The sequence below is a fragment of the Nerophis lumbriciformis genome, linkage group LG17, assembly GCF_033978685.3.
Source record: "Nerophis lumbriciformis linkage group LG17, RoL_Nlum_v2.1, whole genome shotgun sequence".
Taxonomy (NCBI): Eukaryota; Metazoa; Chordata; class Actinopteri; order Syngnathiformes; family Syngnathidae; genus Nerophis; species Nerophis lumbriciformis.
In genome coordinates, this window is record NC_084564.2 from 21,877,708 (window position 1) to 21,897,373 (window position 19,666).

Here is a 19,666-nt window from a genome sequence, read left to right on the forward strand (position 1 = left end):
AGGTGTAGTACAATATATTCTATCATAACAACAACATGACTGCAAATTGTTCGTTGCTTCTTTCGAACTGCCTTTGTATGTGTGCACGCACTCCCTGCGCGTACGTGTTGACGAGACCAGGTAAATGACCGCCGTAAACACCAATCATTTTACTCGGGGCGATAAAAAATGTTGTTGGATCAACTTTGTAATTTTGAAAGATATGGACAATTGTCAAACAAATGTGTTCTGTTAAACCGCTAATGGTAAAATAAGCGAGCCAGTGGTGTTCTTGTTATATTTCTTGCTTTGAAAAATGTTACTGTGAGGAAGTTGAAAACAGCGCCTTTAAGTTCATAAATCAAGGTTCCACTGCAGTTAATTCACACCAGAACTTTTACATTTTTACATTAAGTTCACTTCCTGTTTGAAAGAAGGGACGATGCTGGAAGAGTACCCTAAAATTGTACTCAAGTAGGACTACTGTTACTTTGGAATAATATGACTCACGTAAAAGTAAAAAGTAGTCATCGAAATATTTACTGAAATAAGAGTAAGTATTCCGTGAAAAAACTATCCGGTATTGAGCAAATTGTGAGTAACTTCTGATGTATTTAGTAGTTATTTTTTAATGGTTCTTCGACTACAATTGAAGTTGATATGAGCGTATGTGTGTAAAACATGTAAATCACATACAATTTGTTACAACATGTTTTCTCTAGTTGGAAGTACAATTCTTGTCGGCTGAAATGTGAACCTTTCTACTGATACAGATGACAGCACATGATATAAATGTAATTTTTTTTAAAGTAATCATAGAAGATTTGTGCTTCCTTGTCTGACATCATGTCACTTTTTACAGTCAGTATGTTTCTATACACTAAATTAGTCTGATTTGTCAAATCATTTAGTTTCTTCTATTCATACAAGTAAAGTTCTAGTTTCTATGCTCTTATCTCTAATGTGGACTGATAGCCATACGCAGTGTGCCTCTCGTACTGTCCATACCAGAAAAAGGCTTGCTGACAAATTAATTTGTCTTTGCAAGCCTTAATCAATAGATTATAAGTAATTGTGGTATAAGTAAATGTATTGATCGGAATGAAACTCAATGTAATGGAGTAAAAGTAGCCTTTCTTCTTCACAAAAATACTCAAGTAAAAGGTATGTTATTTTAAAACAACTCTGACAAGTACAATCTTTTTTCAAAAAAGTTACTTAAGTAATTGTAACGGAGTAAATGTAGTGCGTTACTACCAGTGTTGGGACTAACGCGTTACTTTGTAACGCGTTACTGTAACGCCGTTAGATTCGGCGGTAACTAGTAATCTAACGCGTTATTTTTTTATATTCAGTAATTCAGTTACCGTTACTACATGATGCGTTACTGCGTTATTTTACGTTACTTTTTTTGTAGTATAAAGTGTGTTTTATCGGAGGGCTGCTGTGTCATCGTTCTGATTCTTCTTGTGTCACAAGCCGGAGAAGAGAGAGAGACACGCGCTCTGTGTGTGAGTGTGAGTGTGAGTGTGTGGAGGGAGGAGAGGGGGGAGGGGGGCGTGTCTGATCATGGCGGAGCCAGAAGTCGAGTTTGCTAACATGGAGATATTTTCACTACTTTTCTTTTGTCGAGCACAAAGAAAATAACAATTTAGTTAAATGTAAATTGTGCTTTGGATCAAAGATCCCATCTACTGCCCAAAACAGCAATTCAAATCTGCTGAAACAAGCTACATAGCAACATGCTTCGACGAAGCTAGTAAAGAGAGACAGAGACTCCAATGACACTTCACCACGTAAGGATTAACTCTGCCTCTGCTCATCTTTCAGAACTGAAGGTACACACACTCTGTCAATCATAAAGAGGGATGCTAGTGGGCCAGGCCAATATCTCCTTATCTCTAAACTAAAACTGGGGAAATGTGTAGAGTGTTCTGGGCTTCAGACATGATTTTGTGTCAGAATTTCTTGAGGAAAAAATGCCTGGTTAGGCTTTGTGTATGTAGTGTGTGCCTTTCTTGCTTTACAGCTATGCTGTTATTATGCTGTTTGTTACTTATGTATGTTATGTTGCAGCTATTTAAAATAGTTTTGTCAATTTGTTCTGGCCAGAAACAAATTGGCCTTTGTAACATATCTTTGTCTTTGTGTGTTGTATGTCGACCACATTGCTTAGCAGAGTTCAGTGATACAAATGTATGTCAAGTTGATCAACAGATTGTATTATTCTCCAGTGCAATAACAGTACTGAAATAAAGGCTAAAAGGGCATTAATTGGAGCTTTAAAAAAAAAAGAAGAAAAAAAGAAGTAACTAAATAGTTACTTTTCACAGTAACGCATTACTTTTTGGTGTAAGTAACTGAGTTAGTAACTGAGTTACTTTTGAAATGAAGTAACTAGTAACTATAACTAGTTACTGTTTTTCAGTAACTAACCCAACACTGGTTACTACCCACCTCTTAAAATGAACACATAGTAAGTTATTGGTGATAGTCAATGACTGTTATGAATTACTTAACATTGCAGAATCTGTCATAATTTGTTATTTTTGTTGTTATTGTTGTTGACTTCTGCTGCGGTTGTGTCTTTTTTTTTGTAGTAGAGATGATGTCAGTTGTCATGATGTCTGCTGTAAGATTAAAAATGCATTTAGTGTTTTTTAAGTGCCACTCATGCTTACAAACTTTGAGTGGCAGCTAGCTAAACAGCGAGCTCAAATGCTCTCACTCCTCTCCGATTTAGTAAAAACATCATCAAAAGTGGTATTTATGATGTAAACACATCGTCTTTAGTGTTTTTTGGTGCAACTTTAAGGTGGTCAGAAGTGGCTGGATGTGACTAGGATGGTGCGGACAGGAAGTAAAACCACTACTTGCAAAAATAGGTCACTTTCATTAAACTTTAAATAATATTCATGACAAGTTGTTTTTGTGGTGTTTGTTTCCCCTGCTATGTATTTTGAAACTAGCAGCCCTCATCTTTGCATTCTTCCTCGCCTCCTTAGTTCTAAAAGGAATAATACAAAAGTAAAATTTGACAGTAAGGCTGAATGATGCAAAGTTAATATCATTTTGATACAGAAACCAGGAATAGCACATATACATGTTAAAACATAAAATTCCCGATTTGCAACGAGATGTGAGGGGGAAGGCATCCAGCCTAAAGCTGCCAGCCTGAGAGAAGCTGCGCTGCTCTATTTTCCATCATACCACATGGGGTGATGTGTTGAAGGCGTGGGATGTGTAGTGTAGGGTACGTGTGTGTGTGTGTGTGTTGTGTGTGTGTGTGTGTGTGTGTGTGTGTGTGTGTGTGTGTGTGTGTGTGTGTGTGTGTGTGTGTGTGTGTGTGTGTGTGTGTGTGTGTGTGTGTGTGGCGTGTATTGTCTGCGGGTGTGTGTGTGCGTGGCGTGTATTGTCCACGGATGTGTATTTGTGTGTGTGTGTGTGTACTGTAAGCCTGCAGAGTGGATCGGTTTAGCAACCATGATGCTCAATAACACAGCCAGTCAGTCCAACAAAAGTCAACAAACAACAAGTGTATGTCCATGAAAGACAGGGAAGAGGTTTGTTGCGTCTTCGCTGCACTGTCCTTTCGGAGAATCTCAAAGCAACAACCTTCCACTCTAATCATCTATTTCTGGTCCTCAAATTCATCATACTTCGCTATTCAGAGCATACGGCGTCTTCAAGAGGTTGTCCAGTTTGTGATTTAGACCGAAGCCACAAAAGTCTGAGTGCCCAGAGCTCTGCCCGCATCCTCCAGTCATATGTGGCAGCTTTGGGGTACCTTGAATAGCTGCCAGAATCTTCCAATTGGTCGATACACCAGGGCAACGCTTACTTCAATCAGCAGATGTCCTGTTATCATGATTCTAAATAGGTAGATATCTGCAACATCCTCGGCTGAAAGGGTCGCCAGGCGTGTGGCACTCCGCTTCTCCCAAGAGTACGTTGTGTGTCCAGCAACAACTGTTCAATCAGGACAGGCGGCGTTCGCCGAACTGGAGATTTTGTTGAGAGGTAGTTGATCAATTCCATTGTTTCGGTTAGGGATGTAACGGTAAACGGTATAATGATAAACCACTGTAAAATTCCAGACGGTTAGTATCCATCCATCCATCCATTTTCTATCGCTTGTCCTTCTCGGGGTCGCGGGGGGTACTGTAGCCTAACACTGCTTACTTCCTGGAAACAAAGTCGCCGCATGCGCACTAGCGCCGTTTTGCTCGACAGAACATTACGGAAAGCAACAACACAGACCTTGCACCATTAGATTTTTTCTAGCCGAACGCTTTGTTCCACTTTATTTTCCTCGCTTCACATTCGTAGTGTAGAATTTTGGTGTGCGTTTAATGGCGCACTGCTGTAAGATGGCGAGTGTGTTAGGTGTGGACAATATTGCAGACAGAAGCATTTGTCCCAAACTTAAAGTGTTAATGACGAGAGTTACCATGCAGCAAGTGATGTGTAGGACACATTGCCACAACTTGTTTATAAAGTATTTAGTTTGTTTACTGGGTTGGTCACTCGTCTTTTATTTAACGGCTAACTTAACTTCAATACTAGCTCAAATGTTTTGTCATCTCATCAAATTTACGCAAGGCACAAATATTTTGTATTAGATGTGTGAGGTATCACTCCTGTTTATTTTTTTGGCCGATCTGCTGCACTGAATCACATGGTGTTGTTGAAGAAGAACAAAGTTTGTTTATTTGACTTTATTTTCATTAGCCAAACTTCTTTTTGTTGTATATTGATATCAAAAAGTAAACACTATGTTATTTTACATTAGTTGTGTTTTTTTTATTTCACAAAGTAATTACTTTAAAAACTAATCATGTGACATAGCATTGTGTTAATATTTTATGGTGTATAGTTAATTCCTGTACGATATATTTCTGCTCAAACTCTTAATGGCTCTGTCCAGATACAGCATGTGCATGTACATACATTTGTACATGTAAATGTACACAACTTAAACAAATACTTCTATCAAAATGTAAAAATAGAGATAAAGGCATCATGTAAGGAGAAAAAGCTGACACGTTGATATTATTAATGAACAAAAACCCAAATATTTGTCTTTAAATATATGAATAACGTTTATCTCTAACCTTTTCACACCGCATCCCAACAGTGTTTTACCTAACATAATGAATTATCGTGATTAATAATTGTAATTATTATTTTGGCCATAATCGTGCAGCCCTGTGTGTAAGACTAGATCTTATATGAACACAATTTTTATCTCTGAACAAAAAGTACAGTTGTCTTATGGCCATCAGGTGCCATCTTGCACAATTCTAACATTTGTTGTATCTCTTATATCTATTAGGTGCTATTTGTTGTGATTTGTCACACCAGGTTAGAGTCTGAGTGTTATTCTCCTGAGTTTAGTGGCCTGTTATGTCTTCCAATGCTCCTTTGCTCCCTTGGTTACGTTTTTTGTTGCTAGGTGGCTGATTAGCCGCACCTGCTTTCTGTTTCTTGATTAGCGTCCTCACCTGGTGGACAGGTTGGCGTTGTAGCTGGGTGGAACGGTGCCCCCTGTCCTGGAGTCAGCTCTAGCATCATCGCCGCCCGCCGCTCCAGCTCTGTAGACACTGACAGAACCAGCCGCCGCAATCACTTCCCACGACCCCGCTTCCTGCCTCGACTCAAGCGGGTCTTCCCAGGTCTTCCCTGTATTAAAGGAAAAACAAATATGGTTAGGTTTAGCATTCACGAACGTGTACCTAGATGAGGTAATTAAAACAACTTTGATTAGAAAAAATATTTCCAATTTATGAAGAAAAACAAATTACTTATCATTAGCATGTAAGAAAGCGCATGAAGATAAGAGAATAAAGTGTTAGGGTTAGGAAAAAAAATGGGTTTATTACTTTTCGATAGAAAAAAAGACAGAAAATTGTTATAGTTTCCATTTAAGAAAGTGTACAAAGATAAGGGAATAAAAAGGTTGGGCTTAGAAAAAGTTTGACAAGTCAGAAAAAACATTCACAGCAAATTAAGACTTCAGAAAAAAAATGGATGATGGGGAAAAATGCAAGTTTGGGAAAGGAGATAATAATTAAACAATACCTTATGAAAGAAAAAATGAATGGGTTAGGGTTAGCATTTAAGAAATGTATAAATATGAGGCAAACAAATGTGTTAGATTAGGAAAAAATATATAAATTACTTGATTAAAAAAATGGGTATGTGCAAAATAAAGTTATATTTTTCTCATGATTTTCCTCTCATGAGTCACTGCTTTTTTTTGGACGTTTCTGCTTTTTATACTTGTGTGTCTATTTCTGTTGCCTCTTATCGCTATTTTGTTGTTTTGTATGATTATGTTGATGCATATGATTATTCTGCTTCAGCTTCTTATGATGATTATACTTCTTTTTGTGTTTTTTTCATCTTATATGTATTACTCTACTACTGCTTCTGCTTCTTCTTATATAAGGGTCTCAGTAACATAGTTTACATATCATGTGTTTTGCACATCCGTAGTGTTCTGCTGTGATAATTATGGCAATATATTGTAGCTTGTATTCTATATTGTTGAATACATTACTTTACATTTTATTTACATTGTTCAGTTCAACTAGCACTGCAAAATGTGTATGTTACTTATTTTCTAGTACTGGGTCGGGCACTTTTTAAGCACCTGCACTGTTTCAGGAGAACCAATTTGCTATTTGGTACTAGTATCAGGAAAAATATAAACGATACGCATTAGTCAGTCAACATGTCAATCATAGCATATAACAAAAATCCATTAGCATTAGTTTACATGATGACATCATGCTCAAGAAGTCAAAGTTATTTATTGTTGTTGAAGACATTAAAGGCTCAATGTCAGCCTCCTCTCCTGCACCTAATAGCTGCTGAGTGTCTTAAAGGGAGGCTCTAATTGGAGAGATTCATCACATGACGGATGGCGGCTGTTGTGTTAAGAAGCCTATGAGGGCACTCGACAGCACGCCATAAATCTTACTTCACGCATGTCGCCTTGAACATATTTGCACCTATAATTTCAGCACGTGAAATTAGCTACAGAATTTGATGGAACGGCCGAGCGCCCAACACTCCACTGAATTTTCCATCCTATTTCTCTTACCCAATTCGAGCGCCGACTCTGCCCTCTGGAGTTAGAGATAGCATTGAAACACACCTGCACACATTGCCAGATTGGCATTTTATTCGCCTATGTCAGGAGTCAGCAACCCAAAATGTTGAAAAAGCCATATTGGACTAAAAATACAAAACAAACAAAAAAATCAGTTTTGGGCCGCAAAAAAAAAAGCCTTTTGTAAGTGTTATAATGAAGGCAACACATTATGAAAGTGTCTATATTAGCTATAATAAGAATATAATTTTTACAACATTGGAAAACATTAGTAAAACGAAGGGTGAGATAACTTCTGGAAATTACTGTCTTAGAAAGGCCAAAGGCATAGATATGTGTGTCCAAGTTATAGGAAACGACAGGCTGTCTCTTCTAATTTTACAATCTTTGCAAGCTTGGTAATGTTTGCTGTGGTGTATAACAACATGGCACACAAACAACTATCAATATTACATAAATTAAATTAAATTAGCTCAAATATACCTACAAACATACACCTGGGGATAGGTTGATTGGCAACACTAAATTGGCCCTAGTGTGTGAATGTGAGTGTGAATGTTGTCTGTCTATCTGTGTTGGCCCTGTGATGAGGTGGCGACTTGTCCAAGGTGTACCCTGCCTTCCGCCCGAATGCAGCTGAGATAGGCTCCAGCACCCCCCGCAACCCCGAAAGGGACAAGCGGTAGAAAATGGATGGATGGATACCTACAAACGAGGCATAATGACGCAATATGTACATACAGCTATCCTAAATAGCATGTTAGCGTCCAATAGCTTGTAGTCATGCAGTGACCAAATATGTCTGATTAGCACTCCTCACAAGTCAACAAAGCTCCCGTTTGTGCATTCAAGCACAGCATAAAAAGTTTGGTGGACAAAATGAGACAAAGAAGGAGTGGCATAAAACATGTCTATCTGTGGCAGCGTCGGATAAAGTTGTACATGTAAACAAACTACGGTAAGTTTAAGGTCCGCCGAAGTTAGTAAGAAAAAATGGCGCGTGCCAAATACTCTCATCAGTGAAGCATGTTTAAGATAAACAGTGGGATTTCTAAGAATTAGGAAGGTTTTTGCCATGTTTGTCCTCCTACAGAAACCATCCATCCATCCATTTTCTATTGCTTATTCCCTTCGGGGTCGCGAGGGCGCTGGAGCCTATATCAGCGACAATCGGGCGGAAGGCGGGGTACACCCTGAACAAGTCGCCACCTTATCGCAGGGCCAACACAGATAGACAGACAACATTCACACTCACATTCACACACTAGGGCCAATTTAGTGTTGCCAATCAACCTATCCCCAGGTGCATGTTTTTGGAGGTGGGAGGAAGCCGGAGTACTCGGAGGGAACCCACGCAGTCACGGGGAGAACATGCAAACTCCACACAGAAAGATCCCGAGCCCGGGATTGAACCAAAGACTACTCAGGACCTTCGTATTGTGAGGCAGACGCACTAACCCCTCTTCCACCGTGCTGTCCTACAGAAACGATATTAAAACAAAAAATATATAATTTCCCTCTTCCTTTTACAATTTCAAATATTTTTGAAAAAGTTCCAGGGAGCCACTAAGGCGGCCCTAAAGAGCCGACACCCGGCCTATGCTTTTCACACAGAACCTTGTATTAACAGTTATCCATCCATCCATTTTCTACCGCTTATTCCCTTCGGGGTCGCGGGGGGCGCTGGAGCCTATCTCAGCTACAATCGGGTATACAAGTGTAAAAATTATAGTAAAAGGTAAACAATTATGCAAATAAAACCTCTGCCCTTACATCCATTAAATATTTTTTTTTTGTTTCTCACATTTTGATAACTCAATACTACTTTTTAGGCCACGCCTTCATTTGGTGTAAGCTTTGGAAAAAAAAAAAGATCAAGTGCAATTACTGACAACCATTTGAATAAATTACACAAAAATGCCAAATTAAAACAAAACAGAATTGGAAATCACAACTATCTAGTGTGTTTTACTTGTATTTATTGCTATATTTCAGAGCAGCAAAACACTCAATTATTCTTCTGATCTGTGTTCAAGCAAGAATTGTATCGATAATTTGCAAAACAATCACAGTTGCTGAGGGCCTATAAGGGATGTTTGTTATGAGCCAAAACCCAAATAATCTCACTCTCGCTGAACACAAAGTGTAAACAGTTGTCAAAAAATTAACACATACTCTGATGCCTGTGTTATTGTCTTTGACAGACACACCACATAGTGGCGCTGTTATTAAACCCCAAAGTTGGTTCGACTTGAAATTTAAGCTAAAGGTGTTCAGCCAAATTGCCACAAAGTTTGGAACACTATAAGGATGTTCTGATCAGGGATCTATATATGCTGCCGATTCTGATACTGATCATCTATGACTGAGATCGACTGATACCAATACCGATCACATATGTTAACTGTCATTTTTTTTAAATGTACCGGTATCTATGGTGAGTGCTATTGACAGTTTAACAATATCAGCACAATATTTAAACTAATTCCTTATTTTCATTATTACATACAATTGTTTGAGCAAAACAAACTCAAAACACACAACAACTAAACATTTTATTTTTAGGGCCCCAGCAGTGGAGGAAGCACCGCAGTTGCAATGTAGAGCACACTAAGGGCCTTTTTGTAATTGCTGTTTTTTATCATTATTGTCTTAGACACTTTTTTAAGGACCTTAAGATACACGAACAGTCTTAAAATGTTACAGGTGCAACATATATGGCGAAACATTTCATATTTATGGGTTACCGATAATGTAATTTTAAAATTAGATCTCTAGTGCCACCTTTAAAACTGGTAAAAATTATCCCATTCCACAAGTTTGACGAATCAACACAAAAATTGCTGGTGACCTCCATCATGACAGGACGTATGTTAAAGTTTCAAGAACCCATACCTGAAAACGAACAGGAAGTCGGCCATCTTGTTTTTTTATTTTTTTTATTTGTCCACAATACAGTGCTTATTATTCTGCATATTTATCACAGTCAATGCCATAATATTATGTGTACATTTGTTGCATATGAGTTTTGTCGCCAATCAACTAATTTGCAACCCCAGTCCCAGGGCAGCCTTTCTAACGGGTAATCCAGATAAAAGAACCACACAGTACAAGTTACACAGTCATGCATTATATGCTAATACATTACAACAAGATTTATAAATTCATGGTTATAATACAAAAGCAGCGAAGAACATCAAACAGCAGCACATCAAAATATAATACCAGCAGCAAGTATTGACTTTTATGGTTCTGACTCAGTGGTTACATGTTTGCTTTACTTTCAGCCAGTGTTAAAGCTTTTTTATCAAATATTTTCAGTTTAGTTAGAGGGGTTTTTCGTGTGGGAAATCATTCCAAAATCCCCATTGCCAAATGTGGTTTTACGGCCCCCTGCTCCACAGATGCCACCCACCGCTCCCCTTGTGGCCACTCTCCTTGGATTCGCTTTCGTCGCAAAGGGACGGAAGTACGGCGGAAGCAAGATGATGTGCACATTTAAAAATCTATTTCCGAAAGGAAAACTTGATGAAGCAAATAAAAGTTTGTATGTCTGTACAATGACACAGCAGTGGCACATTGTTGGTTTTCTGATCCATTATATTTAGTGCCTGTTTGTACAATGATAGGATGGGTCTGACTGCTTTTTTGGATAAGTGAGAGAGTATATGGTATGAAAAAATAATAACGCTGCTGTTATAATGAGATTATGCCTTATCTCTTTAAAACACTTCAGGTTTGTATCAGAAACTATTATACTACTCATTGAAATCGTGTTTGTCCTCAAAGTCCTCCTGAGTCCAGGGAAGTATTCTCTAAATTTGTAAACATTAACAAACACAATTTTAAAAATGAAAATCAATCCAATCATTCATATACTGATACTACCCTTGGTGTCGACACCACCCATTTATGGATCGACCCACTTTCTGATATTTTGTACTGTGTCACAATGCAGACACTAACAGTTGTTGTAATACAAATCCCAAAACCAGTGAAGTTGGCACGTTGTGTAAATCGTAAATAAAAACAGAATACAATGATTTGCAAATCTTTTTCAACTTATAATCAATTGAATAGACTGCAAAGACAAGATATTTAATGTTTTGTAAATATTAGCTTATTTGGAATTTGATGCTTGCAACATGTTTCAAAAAAGCTGGCACAAGTGGCAAAAAAGTCTGAGAAAGTTGAGGAATGCTCATCAAACACTTATTTGAAACCTTCCACAGGTGAACAGGATAATTGGGAACAGGTGGGTGCCATGATTGGGTATAAAAGCAGCTTCCATTAAGTGCTCAGTCATTCACAAACAAGGATGGGGCGAGGGTCACCACTTTGTCAACAAATACGTGAGCAAATTGTCAAACAGTTTAAGAAAAACCTTTCTCAACGAGCTATTGCAAGGAATTTAGGGATTTCACCATCTACTGTCCGTAATATCATCAAAAGGTTCAGAGAATCTGGAGAAATCACTGCATGTAAGCGATGATATTACAGACCTTGGTTCCCTCAGGCAGTACTGCATCAAAAAGCGACATCAGTGTGTAAAGGATATCACCACATGGGTTTAGGAACACTTTAGAAAACCACTGTCAGTGATTAAAGTTGGTTGCTACATCTGTAAGTGCAAGTTAAAACTCTACTATGCAATGCAAAACAACACCCAGAAACACCGCCAGCTTCGCTGGGCCTGAGCTCATCTAAGATGGACTGATGCAAAGTGGAAAAGTGTTCTGTGGTCTGACGAGTCCACATTTCAAATTGTTTTTGGAATCTGTGGACATTGTGTCCTCCGGAACAAAGAGGAAAAGAGCCATCCAGATTGTTATAGGCGCAAAGTTCAAAAGCCAGAATCTGTGATGGTATGGTGGTGTATTAGTGCCTAAGGCATGGGTAACTTACACATCTGTGAAGGCACCATTAATGCTGAAAGGTACATACAGGTTTTGGAGCGACATATGTTGTCATCCAATCAACGTTATCATGGACGCCCCTGCTTATTTCAGCAAGACAATGCCAAGCCACGTGTTTCCTGAGGGAACTCTCCTGAAGGAATCAAAGTACTATCTATCTACAACAGTGTGGCTTTATAGTAAAAGAGTGCAGGTACTAGACTGGCCTGCCTGTAGTCCAGACCTGTCAACCATTGAAAATGTTTGGCGCAATATGAAGCCTAAAATACCACAACGGAGACCCTGGAATGTTGAACAACTTAAGCTGTACATCAAGCAAGAATGGGAAATAATTCCACCTGAAAAGCTTCAAAAATTCAATCAATCAATCATTTAATGTTTATTTATATAGCCCTAAATCACAAAAGTCTCAAAGGGCTGTACAAGCCACAACGACATCCTCGGTACAGAGCCCACATAAGGGACGTTGATGTGAATGACTATGAGAAACCGCATATGTGGGTAACCCCCCCTCTCTAGGGGAGACCGAAAGCAATGGATGTCAAGTGACATAATATTGTGAAAGAACAGTCCTTAGTGGATCTAACATAGTAGTGAGAGTCCAGTCCATAGTAGTTCCATAGTAGTAGGAAATTGGTCTCCTCAGTTCCCAAACGATTACTGCGTGTTGTTAAAAGGAAAGACCATGTAACACAGTGGTAAAAATGCCCCTGTGCCAACTTTTTTGCAATGTGTTGCTGCCATGAAATTCTAAGTTAATGATTATTTGCAAAAACAAATTAAGTTTCTCAGTTCGTACATTAAACATCTTGTCTTTGCAGTCTTTTCAACTGAATATAAGTTGAAAATGATTTGCAAATCATTGCATTCTGTTTTTATTTATGAATTACACAACATGCCAACTTCACTGGTTTTGGGGTTTGTACTATCCTCTCTCTAGACTCTTACTAATATACTTTTTAATTTCCTGTTGATATCTGCTTAATTATTAAGAACGTATTCATTCTGTAGTTTCTCGCTATCTTAGCTATTATCAGCATGCCTACTCCTGCTTGCTCTCGGTGTGTAACATTTTTAGCCTTGTCCTAATACTTGATACTTGGTTATGGCATTTAAAATATTAAGAATTGCAGTTTATTTGCCGTAATGGAGGTGATTATTATTAATATAGGGGAGCGTTGTATCACTGTGTATGAAGAAACACAATTACCTGCTAACTTGTCAGCCGGTGGACTGAAAATAAATACAAATATTAGCCAGAAGGGATCGACGTTAATGATCAGCATTAAAAGAGAATAGACATTCTGACAAGAATAATTTTTTGAGCACGATTTGTTAAAAAACATGGCCGCCATTGAGCAAAACGTCTTAACAGGGCAACTAATTGTTCATAAATCATTGAGCATTTGTAATAGTGTATATCTGTAGTGCGTGTACGCCAGTATGTCTTCCAGAAACATTTTGCGCACAACCCATAGGGGGAGCCGCAGAAAGTCAATTACTACTCCGTGACACTAATGAAAATACTAATTGACGTCACAGAGCAGGTCCTGCATGTGTACCTTTGATGTCTTCTGGCTTCCAGCGAGACGATTCCCACTCTGATTGCTTTTCAAAGCCCGTCTCCACAGTGGCATACGTTTAGAAGTGCCTCACAGATGCTGTGCAGAATGCAGAAAAGGTTTAACAACTCTGTTAATTAGCAGGCAGAATGACAAACCAGGTGTGTGGGGATGAGAAGAGAAAACTGGAATGGAAAATGAAGAACAGAGTATTTTACCGTCGATGTCTTTGTATGGGAGATGCAAAAGTGGTGCGTAAATGGATATTTCGAAAATGCCTCGTCGTAATGTGTGTGCTCATTCCAGGTGTTCATTATCATCCGCATTACCGAGGCTGTGTGACACCATACTATTTACGTATAATGACACAAAACACTATGCTCCTTTGCATGTCTTCAGGCAAAAACTTCATTTTTTTTTTCCTGCCGCCTTCTACAAATTGGCTATTAATGTTTTAAAATGTGGGAAAACAAAGGAAAAATATGCCTCAAAGTCACGCAACAACAAAAAGTTGTACCATGATCATAACTAAAGGATTTGCTTTTTATTTGGCTTTTTTGTCACACCAGAAAAGAAAGGAATCAATGATGGTAAATGGGGATGTCCGATAATGGCTTTTTGCCGATATCCGATATTACGATATTGTCCAACTCTTAATTACTGATACCGATATCAATCGATACCGATATATGCAGTCGTGGAATTAAGACATTATTATGCCTAATTTGGACAACCAGGTATGGTGAAGATAAGGTCCTTTTTAAAAAAAATGATAAAATAAGATAAATAAATTAAAAACATTTTCTTGAATCAAAAAGAAAGTAAAACAATATAAAAACAGTTACATAGAAACTAGTAATAAATGAAAATGAGTAAAATGAACTGTTAAAGGTTAGTACTATTAGTGGACCAGCAGCACGCACAATCATGTTAGCTTACGGACTGTATCCCTTGCAGACTGTATTGATATATATTGATATATAATGTAGGAACCAGAATATTAATAACAGAAAGAAACAACCCTTTTGTGTGAATGAGTGTAAATGGGGGAGGGAGGTTTTTTGGGTTGGTGCTCTAATTGTAAGTGTATCTTGTGTTTTTTATGTTGATTTAATAAAAAATAAACGATACCGATAATAAAAAAACTGATACCGATAATTTCCGATATTACATTTTAACGCATTTATCGGCCGATAATATCGGCAGGCTGATATAATCGGACATCTCTAATGGTAAACGTGGAACTTGAAATAGGGATTTTCTTTCCTATAGTATTTTTTTTTTTTAAGATGGTACCGCTGTTGTGGTCTACTGATTGCAGGAGCCCTCTGCTCTTGTGTGTCCTGCTTAGTCTTCTTGATGTTTCTCTCTTGTTTGCATGTGTTTTTTGTCTTTTGATTTTGGCCTCTACCGGACTGCGCAAAAATATGTCCAGTGGCACTTTTGTGACTTCTGCGCTGCCTTTTGGATCTGCCTCGGGGGAGCTTTTTCGCCATTGCTACGTTCGCACCAAAAAACAGCTGCTGGCTCTCTTCCACACGGGAGTCCACGTGGAGAGACCGAAGGAGATGCAGAGGAAAAGACAGGGCCGCGGAGCTTGTCCACACTGATGGACGAGCTTCACAAAGCCCTGACTGAATGAGCATGTATCGGACACTTTGGTCTCCCCAGGACGGATTCCTGACTCATCCACAAAGATCAGATATTAGCCGAGAGCCAGTGGGCAGCCTAGGATAGAGTTGGCTCTCTTGGTTGCTTTGTTGGGTCTGTTCCTGTCTCTGACCGTGCTGCCCCCCACCTCAGCAGAATAAGCATGGAGCACCGCAGAGGCCACCTCACTGTATGTGGGTGTTGCGATTAAGTTTTTTTGTTTGTTTTGTTTTTTGTTTCCGAATGGTGAAGCTGTATGTCTATGCATGGTGCAATCGTAGGTGCGCAATATGTATTTCTGATTGCTAGTTTTTTGTTTCTTTGTTTTGTTCTACTTTTGTAGCTGTATGTAGAAATGTTGCCGCTGAAGTGTGCTCTTTTAATGTCTTTTACATCCTTTGGGTTTTTAATGTGTTCCTCTTGTTTTCGTGTGTTGTTTATTTTACCTTATTTTCTGTGGACTTTTTGTATCTGCACTGAGACCACATAATTTCCACATTGTGGGATAAATAAAGTATATCCTATCCTAATACAGATAAATAAACACTGCAAAGTCTGGCTATATTTAGTGGTGATGGAAAATAATATTACAAAACAGTTAACTTCTTTTTACACTTGCACGACAGTTAAGAATGTTTGTAGCATCCCCACCTGAATTTCGGTTACACTATTTTGCACTGATGGTCCATTCCTTTATTGATATCTCCTTATTAATGGAGCTATAAAAAAAAGCAATATACATATATCAAGTGATCCAAAAAATAAAGGACTTCCTACTGTAGCTTTTCATCAATATTATATAATCAAAACTATATCAATACTTTTACCTCAAAATCCAGACGTATATATATATATATATATATATATATATATATATATATATATATATATATATATATATACACATACATACATACAGTACATACATACATTTAAAAAACATGGAATGTGACCTTTATACTATTTAAGTCTCATTTCAGAGTGCAGTGCATGATACTACTATTTTAAATGACAAAATATTAATTACTCATGGAATGAACACACTTGTCCTTTACATTTATCACACATATAAACACTATATATGTCTAAAACATGTGGATTGTGGCTTTATGACATTACTTAACGACCATACACCTGTCATACAGTGCTAAGTTAGCATCCATTAGGGAGACTATACACAAGTGGCTTAGCAGTACATTTTACAACAGACATTGAACAACAACAACATAGTAGACTCTATGGCACTAATATATGAACATGTATACTAAAACTACATACCTTTGTGCCCTTTCGACCAGGAGCTAAGAATTTAACATGCTTTAGAATCTCTTATCTATACACACTTCTTTTCAAACGACATACATTTTCTTGTCAAGTGCGTCTACGTAAGAGCACACCAACTTCCTTTTTAGGAACGGAAGTCTTCAAAATAAAGCTTCAGTGTCAAAAAACGAATCGCTTTCTTTAACATAAAATAAACAACATAGACAACGTTTAACATTAACAAACAACATTTCATTAAAAATATTCTAAAGTTGATTTGACAGCTGTTAACTTCTTTTAACACTTGTATGGCAGCTTAAAGCGTTCAAAAGTTACTTTAAAACATTGCTTGTACGATTAAAAGTGTATCGGATGGCAATAGTTTGAGACAATTTGAAATAATTAAAATTATTGTTTCATATTGGGAAAAGTGTTTGAAAACATGAACACATTTGGAATTGTGTTTAAATGTATTCTATCCAACAGCAAGGACGGGACCTAAAAAAGGACACGTCCTAGGATTTTTTTTTAAATCAATAAACTAGATAATTATACCCCCTTTTGGTATGTATCGCTTTTAGGGATGCAAAAATCTTTAATTTATTTATATTCTATTGCTTTGACTAATCATTTAATAACTAAGTCATAAAAACTGATTAAATGGAGTGTCTGGAATTTCCAATAAGCTGACATAGTGTCATGATCTGAGTGACAGTTTTTGTGTTTAGTGTTTATGCCTGTCTAGTGCTTTTATTTTTCTTCCATTTCCTGTTTTGGTTATGTCTTGCAGGGAGTCACCGCTGTTTCTGATCACAGTTATGCGCACCTGCTTTTGGTTAGTAATGAGTGGACTCACCTGCCTCTGATCACTAATCAGGAGGGTTTATCTGTCAACAGTGGGTTATTGTCTAGTGTGTGACAAATGCTCATGTTCTGCCTTTTGTTCATTTTATTCATTCAACTTCCTTATGAGCTGCACATTGTTTCCTATCACTGCATCCTGGGGTCACGCCATGCTTGTTCCTGACACATCGTTTTTACAGGACTGCTGCAATAGAACGCACATGAGAGCGGTGGTGTGTGAGTGCTGTGATCTGTGTGGCAGCGAACACCTGACATTTTGAAAATATATATATTTTATCAATGCACACATTTTATATTTTGATTGTGAGCATTTATTAGATTTTTTTTTTTCTACTAAGCAGGAAAATGGTTGTTTATTTTAACAATTTTACCTAAAATACTCATACTATAACAATCTACAAGGTTAATATAGGTTGCTTCTCTTTCTTCCCCTCCGTTTTTCTGCATTCTTTCGTATCTCTAGTTATCATTACGTATATGTATTGTTGCATTTAAACAACAGCATTGTTGATAATGAAGGTAAATTATTGGTATTGTTCATTATCAATAGCGCTATTTCTATTGGTATCTGCATTGCTCCATTTGTAGTGTAATAATGCTCATTGTCATTTCTGTATTATTATCTATTTCGCTAACTGCTTATTTGCTATCACTTTTACCATCATATTTGTACATGTCGTATTTGCTGATGTTGCTCTATTGTTGTTGTTGTTGTTGTTGTTATTGTTGTGTTTGCTGTTGTTGTTTTTGTCTCTCTGTCTAATCCCCCTCTTGTCCCCACAATTTCCCCCTCTGTCGTCCTTTTTTTCCTCTTTCTATCCCCTCCTGCTCAGGCCCGGCTGCACCAAATGATAATATAAATATATTTAATAAAGTCAAATACAAATAAGGCAACAAGAGAAGTATCCTACACTTCTCTTTTGTGAAGTAAATCTGAACAGCCGATATGAGCATCTACATCAACTATATGATTTGCCTGAGAAGCTGGACAGGACAACAAAAAAAAATAAAAATAAAAATAAAAATAAAAATAAAAATAAAAATAAAAATAAAAATAAAAATAAAAATAAATAAAATAAAATAAAATAAAATACGCATTGAGACTATAAAGTGTTTTTCATTGGATTACTTGATCAATCAAACAAACTAATCGATAAATGACTCAACTATTAAAATAATCGTTATAGCCGCAGCTCTAATCCTGATAACTAAACACTGAGGCAAAAGCACACGCCAAATTATTAATGACAGCAAAACATTTGGCTTGCAACAGGAGAATAACTGCACAAATGTATCTTATATATCATATGTGTACTGAGCACATTGCTTGACAACACAGATAAACAATTGCACAGCATACATTAGCATCCAACAAACATAATACCCATGCACAAATAAATAACAATAAAATACATGAATAAATGAAGTGCCTACATACTATCGGACGCTATGGAGTTTGAAGGGTCTTCTTCAAAGTTGTTAAAACTTAGCAGAGGTGGGTAGAGTAGCCAGAAATTGTACTCAAGTAAGAGTACTGTTACTTTAGAGATTTATTACTCAAGTAAAAGTAAGGAGTAGTCACCCAAATATTTACTTGAGTAAAAGTAAAAAGTATGTTGTGAAAAAACTACTCAAGTACTGAGTAACTGATGAGTAACATACACACACATATCATATATATATATATATATATATATATATATATATATATATATATATATATATATATATATATATATATATATACATATACATATATATATACACACACATATATATATACAGTATATAATTTATATTTATTTATTTTGCCGTTTTTGTTTACATGTTAAAGGTGTTTTAATGAATATACATGCATGTTTAACACATATAGATTCCTTTCTTTCATGAAGACAAGAATATAAGTTGGTGTATTACCTGATTCTGATGACTTGCATTGATTGTAATCAGACCGTAGTGCTGATAGCGTCCACGTTTTCAAATGGAGGAGAAAAAAAGTTCCTCCTTTCTGTCTAATACCACATGAAAGTGGTTGGTTTTTGGCACCTTATTTGTCCAGCTTCCATATTCGTTTTTATACACTTTACAAGAAATACATTGGCGGAAAACTCCGTAGCTTGCTAGCTTGTTTGCGCTGGCTTTCGGAGACTCTTGTTTTGAAAGCGCAGGCGCGATGGAGCGGCACTTTTATTGTGAAGACAGGAACTGTGCAGTCAGTCTTTAGGCTTTTGACAGGATGTACGATTGAAATAAAAAAGGGTATTTTTTCCTTCACACTTTTGATTGATTGATTGAAACATTTATTAGTAGATTGC

At 37.2% G+C, this 19,666-nt stretch overlaps 1 long non-coding RNA gene across 1 annotated transcript; it reads right to left on the reverse strand.

Annotated features, from left to right (window-relative positions):
• Positions 1–4,853: 4,853 nt before the first annotated feature.
• Positions 4,854–16,651, reverse strand: LOC133614240 (uncharacterized). Its single transcript, XR_009816551.2, has 3 exons — positions 16,503–16,651; positions 13,575–13,673; positions 4,854–5,661 (listed from the first exon to the last, which is right to left on the reverse strand). It is a non-coding gene; the product is annotated as an uncharacterized lncRNA (long non-coding RNA).
• Between the last annotated feature and the right edge of the window lie 3,015 nt (positions 16,652–19,666).